The sequence below is a fragment of the Leuciscus leuciscus genome (genome assembly GCF_965113295.1).
Source record: "Leuciscus leuciscus genome assembly, chromosome: 4".
In the NCBI taxonomy this organism is placed as follows: Eukaryota; Metazoa; Chordata; class Actinopteri; order Cypriniformes; family Leuciscidae; genus Leuciscus; species Leuciscus leuciscus.
Genome location: NC_138728.1, coordinates 27,861,907 through 27,870,561, shown reverse-complemented (window position 1 = coordinate 27,870,561; position 8,655 = coordinate 27,861,907). Strand labels below are relative to the sequence as shown.

The 8,655-nt window shown below is 36.9% G+C and overlaps 1 long non-coding RNA gene across 1 annotated transcript in view; it reads left to right on the top strand.

Annotated features, from left to right (window-relative positions):
* LOC309497719 overlaps window positions 1-8,655 on the top strand; it is a 209,512-nt gene that overhangs the window by 55,369 nt on the left and 145,488 nt on the right. The window lies entirely within an intron of this gene.

Below are 8,655 nucleotides of genomic sequence, written 5' to 3'. Positions count from 1 at the left end.
CAGTAAAGCTTCTACTTCTGAAGTTTCCAAAGAGCATAGCAGTAATGACTTTATGAACTTCTTTACTTACAAGATTGATAATGTTAGAGAGAATATTATAACTTTGCAACCATCTACTACCGTATTGTATTTCCCTGAGGAAAAATTCCATTCATTCATTGCAATAGGAGAGGAAGAATTGTCTAAACTCGTTAAATCATCTAAATCGATAACATGTATGTTAGACTCTATTCCGACTAAGCTACTGAAAGAAATGCTTCCAGAGGTCATAGATCCTCTTCTTAATATAATTAATTCATCTTTGTCACTAGGATATGTAGCAAAAACTTTTAAGCTGCCTATTATTAAACCTCTTATTAATAAAATGCAACTTGATCCAAGAAAATTAGTCAATTACCGGCAGACCTCAAATCTGCCCTTTTTGTCAAAGATACTAGAAAAAGTAGTATCCTCACAACTATGTTCCTTTTTAGAAATAAATTATATATGGAGGGAGAAAGAGATGTTTTTCGGCCGCTTGGTATCAGTCACGGCCGTGGCTTGAATATTCTGTAGATCGCGATGCATGCTTTTGTTTTCCGTGTCGAGTGTTCGGTGTTGCTTTCTCTGAAAATGACACGTTCGTTTCAACAGGTTTTCGAAACTGGAAAGCAGCATTAGAACGTGACCGTGGTCTTCAAAAACATGCGTGCAGCCAAGCTCATTTACAAGCCTCGACCTCATGGACAACAGAGTTTTGCCGCCGATCGGTGTCGGGGGAGACCGTAGCATGTTTGCTCGGCCCCCAACAGATAGAAAAGAATCGCTATTACATAAAAAGCATGGCAGGTGTTGTGAAGTTTTTAGGAGTCAATGAGCTTCCACTACGCGGGGATAGTGAAACATGTGACAGTGAGGAAGATTGCATAGTTGCTGGGTTTTTTCCAAGTTGTTTAAATACGCGTTGGAAAAAGATAAATACCTGGCTGACATTACATCAGGTATCCCACAAAATGCAAAGTACACTTCCAAAACCATCCAGAATGAAGTGATTGAAATTTTGGCATCCATGGTTCTGAAAAAAACAAAACAGAAAAATGACACTGCTGATTCAGCTGCATTCTGTTTGAAAAGTGATGGCACAAGGGATCGGTGCAACACTGAAAATGTGTCCATTATCATTTGTTTTGTGTGCAATGGTGTGCCAGAGGAACATCTCATTGGCTTGTTAGAACTCCAGCAGCTTGATGCAGATTACATCACTACTGAAATATTACAACACTTGTCTGAAACAGGATACAGTGCTGATAATATAATGAGCCAGTGTTATGATGGAGCATCAGTGATGAGTGTGGTGCGAGGTGGTGTTCAGGCTTTATTAAAACAAAGGTTGGGCAGGCATATCCACTACTATAACCACCAGCTTCACCTCACTGTCATACATGTGATTCAAAGTGAACCTTGTGCTAAAAGATTCTTTGACTTGTCAGGCTCCCTGCACTCTTTTTTCAGGCATCATTTTGTCTCTCAGAGATACAATTGCCCGTATCTCAAGAGACTGTTGGAAATCCGCTGGACAAGTCATTATGAAGTCACAAAATGTGTGGTGGATAATGAGGAAGTCATTCTTAACATTCTTTTTAAGGTTTCCAATGATGACAATGCATCAGTTGACCTTGCAAAAGAATCATCCGGGCTTCTCTCTCAGCTGAAGCGAAGCCATTTTTTTAAAATTGGCAAATTTCTGATACATCTTCTCGCCATTTTAAAACCAGCAAATGCCATCCTACAGTCTCAGCATGTTGATTTGTGCAGTGCAGCTGAAGTTGTGCAGGGATGTCTTGGTGCACTGAAAAATCTCAGAGAAAATTACAGTGAATTTCAGCAGTACTGCGCTGACGTCTACTGTTGAGCCCTCACCAAAACGTCTAAGGACTGTGAATCCCTCCTATGGTGACTCTGTCATTTTTTCACCTTTAGGGCAAGAAGGGCCGTCAGGTTCTGAATGTGCCACTGCAGCTCTAAGACGACAGATGTTGAACATACTAGATACAGCTGTATCAGAGATAGAAAACAGGTTTTCCACAAAGAATTTACAGCTGATGCAAGCCCTCTCAGGTTTAATGCCAAAATCCAACACATTTCTTGACATCCAGTTGCTTGAACCTCTCTGTAGTCTTGCAGGGGTTGCAAAAAATGAACTCTGAGGACCTGAACTTTTGCAGGGGTTGCAAAAAATGAACTTTTGAACTCAAAAAAATGAAAATGAACTTAGAACATTGCCAGACCAATGCTGTCCAAAAAACTTCCATCTGATGCTGAATGTTCTGCTGTTTGCAAACTCTTGCAGGAATACAACGATGCATTTGCAGGTCTTCATAAATTGTATGTATCTGCTATGGTCATGGGTGTCTCTACTGCTTCATGTGAGAGCTCATTCTCTACTCTGGCAAGAATTTTGACACCATTCCGCCGAACAATGCTTCATGAGAGGAAAAAAAACCCTTGTGCTTTTAGCTCATGAAAAAGCAATAACACATGAACTGGACATGGATGAGTTTGTAACAGAATTCTCTAAAATGAGTAGAAAGCTAATTCTGTAAATATTATAGTGAAAGAAGTAGATATTTTTCAAGACCTGCCCTGTTTTCCTCAAATCTAAAGTTACTAAACTGATACAAGATATATTGTGTGGTAAAAAAATAAAAAAGTCTGTAAAGTTATACTATATAAACAGACGTGAGAATAATTCTTAAGAAAAACAGCATTTCAGATAAAATTTACATTTTTAGTTTGTAACAAGTTTGTTTTAGTTGATGTAAATAGTTATTTTAAAATACCTGCCCCTTTTTATCAAATCTAAACTTACTTAATTGATACAAGATCTGTTAAGGGGTAAAAAAAAAAAAAAAAATGTTACAAATGCAAAAAGAGAGAATGTAAAAATAAACATGTTAACCATTTTTATCTATATATATAAAGTTACTAAATAGTTCCAAAATACATACAAAAAATATTAAAAATGAAGAAAACTCAAACACAATAATAACAAACAACCCTAACAATTGCCTTAAATGTATGATATTAAAACTATATCAATAGACATGTGATTAAAGCATTAAATAACCCTCCCCTCTCCTCCCTCAATATCTTTTGGCTACGATCATATTATGATGTTCCCATAAGTTAATATATAGTGGACGGCCACTAGGGCTCCCACCTAATAGTCGACTAGAAAAGACTTTGTCGACCGAAATTTTATTAGACAAAAACTCCACAGGAAGTGATGAAATCACGCAGACTGTGACAAACAGATCATTAACGGCAGGAAATCCAAACATTCGCCCATCATAGGCCGCTGTACGTGAGCTGTATCGTTCAGTTTCGTTCCACCAAGTGGGGCACTAATTTTTCTTTTGCTCAATATGTTCAACGTTAATAAAAGGTATCCAAGCAAAAAGTTCTCCACGCATTATCCTGCAGTTAATGAGAAATTGTAATTTATTGGCGCACTATATTGACTGCGTATTGAGACGTCTAAAACGGTTGAGCTCGATTTTCAACCAATCAGCATCGAGAATGTAAGTAGGTCACAGCCGAAATCAAGCCAATATCACTACGCAGGGGAGGACGTAAGCAGCGCATCTTCATCTGATAGCGGCGATCAAGCTCGATTAACACCCGTAAAGTGTATTCTTCATGTCGGAAAAGATGGTGGGAAAGGTCCGCAGCCCTTTACTAAAGTCCGATGGGAAAAAATCAAGCAATGTGCGTAGGAATGGCTCAAAACGTCGGACACTACGGAGCTAACGTTAGCTATTGCTAATAAACATGTTGCCCTCCTGGACAAACCGGTCTCTGATGTCCCAACAACTACGGGTTTCACCCGGCCTGATATCGGCGTTTTATAGAAAACAAAACAAAAAAAAACACGCTTGACTTGTGTGTATGTGCGTGATGGGTAGGTTAAGGGGTCGGGTTAGTGTGTGTGTGTGTGTGTGTGAGAGAGAGAGAGAGAGAGAGATGGGTAGGTTTAGGGGTCGGGTTAGTGTGTGTGTGTGTGTGTGTGTGTGTGAGAGAGAGAGAAAGAGAGAGAGAGAGATGGATAGGTTTAGCGGTCAGGTTAGTGTGTGAGTGTGTGTGAGAGAGAGAGAGAGATAGGCCGCTGTCAGTAGCCTAAAAGAGGCCTAGAAATAGGGTTTCGTTCCACATATTTAATATCAGAAATATATATGAGATTCCTTAGGAAAAAGTTCTCCACACACAATCTTGCAGTTTTTGAGAAAAATTATGCTAAAGGTGCCCATTTTGAAAAAAAGGGAAAACATAGGGAATTTTGCACTTTCAAACCTGTTATCATATAAACCAAAAAATGCCGAATTACCACTTGAAGTACAAAATAAAATTTTGACATTTTAAAACAGTTTGAAATGTGTGATATACCTGAAGTTGCTATCTAGGGACAGAAAACATGATAAGATTATCAAGAAAACTTCTACTGTAACATTAACATCCCAATTACTTCTCATTATGTTGTTCCAATTCAAAGGTAATATTTGAGGTAAAATCTGAATAACAAATAGAATTAAGCCAAAATATAATAACAGAACTCCCAACTCTCACGCATTCACTGTGAGACTCACGCAATTGACACTTTTCACACGCTCTCACACCACACATCCATACTCAGGAAAGCCATTTAATGACCATAATATAGACACGTAAGATGGCTAGAAAAAGAGCTATAGAGAGTATTTTGCTAAATATGTGTACTATATTACATATTTATTATATTCGTACTTATATCATTAAATAAAGTTGTTATTATAATAAAAAACACATTATATTTAATTTGAGTTATTTTTAACCTTAAATAATACTACCAGCTGATAGGGCTGTCTGTGTGTAGCCTATTGTTCTTGAGAAAAATTAACGCCTATCTTGTGTACCTAATATTTATCCAAACGAGTCAACATTAAATCAAATCACAAGAATTGAATTGAAATCGTGAAATTTCTTTAAGAAATTTGTAAAAAAAAAAAAACTTAGCTTACCAGAAATTGTACCATATAAACATTGTAACATGTTGTCAAAATTCAGTTTAGTTACTAAAATGTTTTGACAATCACAATACACTTGTTGTGATGCAAGTTTTTTTTTAGCAAACAAAAAAATAACTCAAATTAAATATAATGTGTTTTTTATTATAATAACAACTTTATTTAATGATATAAGTACAAATATAATAAATATGTAATATAGTACACATATTTAGCAAAATACTCTCTATAGCTCTTTTTCTAGCCATCTTACGTGCCTATATTATGGTCATTAAATGGCTTTCCTGAGTATGGATGTGTGGTGTGAGAGCGTGTGAAAAGTGTCAATTGCGTGAGTCTCACAGTGAATGCGTGAGAGTTGGGAGTTCTGTTATTATATTTTGGCTTAATTCTATTTGTTATTCAGATTTTACCTCAAATATTACCTTTGAATTGGAACAACATAATGAGAAGTAATTGGGATGTTAATGTTACAGTAGAAGTTTTCTTGATAATCTTATCATGTTTTCTGTCCCTAGATAGCAACTTCAGGTATATCACACATTTCAAACTGTTTTAAAATGTCAAAATTTTATTTTGTACTTCAAGTGGTAATTCGGCATTTTTTGGTTTATATGATAACAGGTTTGAAAGTGCAAAATTCCCTATGTTTTCCCTTTTTTTCAAAATGGGCACCTTTAGCATAATTTTTCTCAAAAACTGCAAGATTGTGTGTGGAGAACTTTTTCCTAAGGAATCTCATATATATTTCTGATATTAAATATGTGGAACGAAACCCTATTTCTAGGCCTCTTTTAGGCTACTGACAGCGGCCTATCTCTCTCTCTCTCTCACACACACTCACACACTAACCTGACCGCTAAACCTATCCATCTCTCTCTCTCTCTTTCTCTCTCTCTCTCACACACACACACACACACACTAACCCGACCCCTAAACCTACCCATCTCTCTCTCTCTCTCTCTCTCACACACACACACACACACTAACCCGACCCCTTAACCTACCCATCACGCACATACACACAAGTCAAGCGTGTTTTTTTTTGTTTTTTTTTCTATAAAACGCCGATATCAGGCCGGGTGAAACCCGTAGTTGTTGGGACATCAGAGACCGGTTTGTCCAGGAGGGCAACATGTTTATTAGCAATAGCTAACGTTAGCTCCGTAGTGTCCGACGTTTTGAGCCATTCCTACGCACATTGCTTGATTTTTTCCCATCGGACTTTAGTAAAGGGCTGCGGACCTTTCCCACCATCTTTTCCGACATGAAGAATACACTTTACGGGTGTTAATCGAGCTTGATCGCCGCTATCAGATGAAGATGCGCTGCTTACGTCCTCCCCTGCGTAGTGATATTGGCTTGATTTCGGCTGTGACCTACTTACATTCTCGATGCTGATTGGTTGAAAATCGAGCTCAACCGTTTTAGACGTCTCAATACGCAGTCAATATAGTGCGCCAATAAATACACTTTTCTCATTAACTGCAGGAAAATGCGTAGAGAACTTTTTTCTTGGATACCTTTTATTAACGTTGAACATATTGAGCAAAAGAAAAATTAGTGCCCCACTTGGTGGAACGAAACCCTATTTCTAGGCCTCTTTTAGGCTACTGACAGCGGCCTATCATTCATCAAGCTCAAATATGGCTTATCACTTGAAACTTGTAAGTAGTAGCAACTTTACAAGTCCGCTCGCTCTAATGTTATAGAACATATTTCTCCTGTTTTACAACATTTGCATTGGCTCCCAGTTAAATTCCATGTAAATGAATTATCATTTTAATAACTAAACAAGTTGGCTCCTTCATATCTTCAAGATCTTCTTCATATACACACTCCCTCCACTACATCCTAAGATCGGCTTACACTTGTTCTTCCACGCACTCGGACAACTTCCATGGGGTCACAAGCTTTTGGTTGTTTACAAGCTCCCCATTTATGGAACTCACTTCCTGTAGAAGTTTGCAATAGTTCAAGTCTTCCGGTTTTTAAATGTCGTCTTAAAACGTATTTGTTTAGGCAGGCTTTTATGTGACTTATGTGAATTATTTATTTTATTTTATTTTTTATCTTTATGTGATTGTAATGTCTGTTGCTGTACTGGCTTTATTATTTAATGCTATTGTTTTTATGGATTTTGTAAGGTGTCCTTGAGTGCCATTAAAGGCACCTATAAATAAAATGTGTTATTATTATTATTATTATTATTAATGTTAACCTGATAAATGTGCGCTATTATTAGACGCATATCTTTGTGTGTGTGGTAGGGATGGCTCGATACCACAATTGTGGCTTCGGTACAATACCAGAATCTAATACCTCGGTGTCGATACTAAATCGATACCACAGGTGACCAATAACCAGCCTCAAAAGTTAAATGAATTGAAACAATTTTATTAAAAAAACACTGCTTGAAATTCTGCTGCACCAAATGTACAAACCAAAAGTATCAAAATGTTCACAAAAAAACCCCCATTATTTTCTCCTTGGCATCTCATATCTTCTGTCAAACTGTTTCACAAGGTTTCTGAACCCGGTTTTATCAACAATAGAAATGGGAATTTGGTCCATGCAAATAAACTCTGCAACAGCTCTGTTAAGTCGTTTTGCTTCTTTGGAGTGGCTTTCATATTTCCTTGTTGTTGCTAGCACTTCTGGCTACCTGAAGCTGAAGTAGCTTTTTTTGTTCCTTTCTGTGGGTGTCAAATCAAGGAAAATTTAAATTACATGTACACCATGTCATGCATCAACAGAGAATTATCAACATTTATAGCATTTATTCATCTTGGTTTGCTTACTGTTTGGTTTGTGTTTGGGTTCAAATTAGTTTAATGCATTCCATAAAGTACATGCTAAACTAGTATTAGTATATTTAAATAATACTTACTGATTCATCTAGATTAATAAATGTTATAATACTGTTAGGTCAGGTTACCTAATGAATGTTTACAAATGTAGCTTAATTGTAAAGTGTTATTCTAACATTAATATTAGTAATATTCATATTACTACCATTACTCTCTCTCTCTTTTGGCTGATTCCTCTAGGGGTTGCCACAGGGGTATACCGCGCATTTAGTGTGTGGAGAGCGTTTACTCCATGACTACAGGCGCTGGCGCAATCACTTGCATTTATCTTAAAATACTCCGTCATTTTAGTCATACTGAGCAGAGTAATGCAAACTGTAAAGGGTCTACTTTTATTTCTGTAAACTCTTGCTTTTGTAAAATAATGAAAACAATCACACTGTAAAAAATTTCGAACCCTCCCAAATCAAAAATTTCAAGTGACCGATAACATCTACATTTTTCAATTGGCCCAAGTGAAATTCTTGTTGCAATAGTCTGTTAACATTGGCTCAATGAGAAATAATACGTCAGACTAATTGAAAAATTTAGATGTTATCGGTCACTTGAAATTTTTGACTTGGGGATGTAATTTTTTTTTACAGTGCAGGATGTGCTTCCGTCTCTGTCTCAGTGAACTTGAGCGTCACAGATATGAACCAAAACTCAGCGTATACTCGCCTCACAGACATGAGAAATATATCTATAAAAGCTTGACATGTCTGCTTTTAAACAAACCAATTCAAATGGAAAACAAATATCCTCAG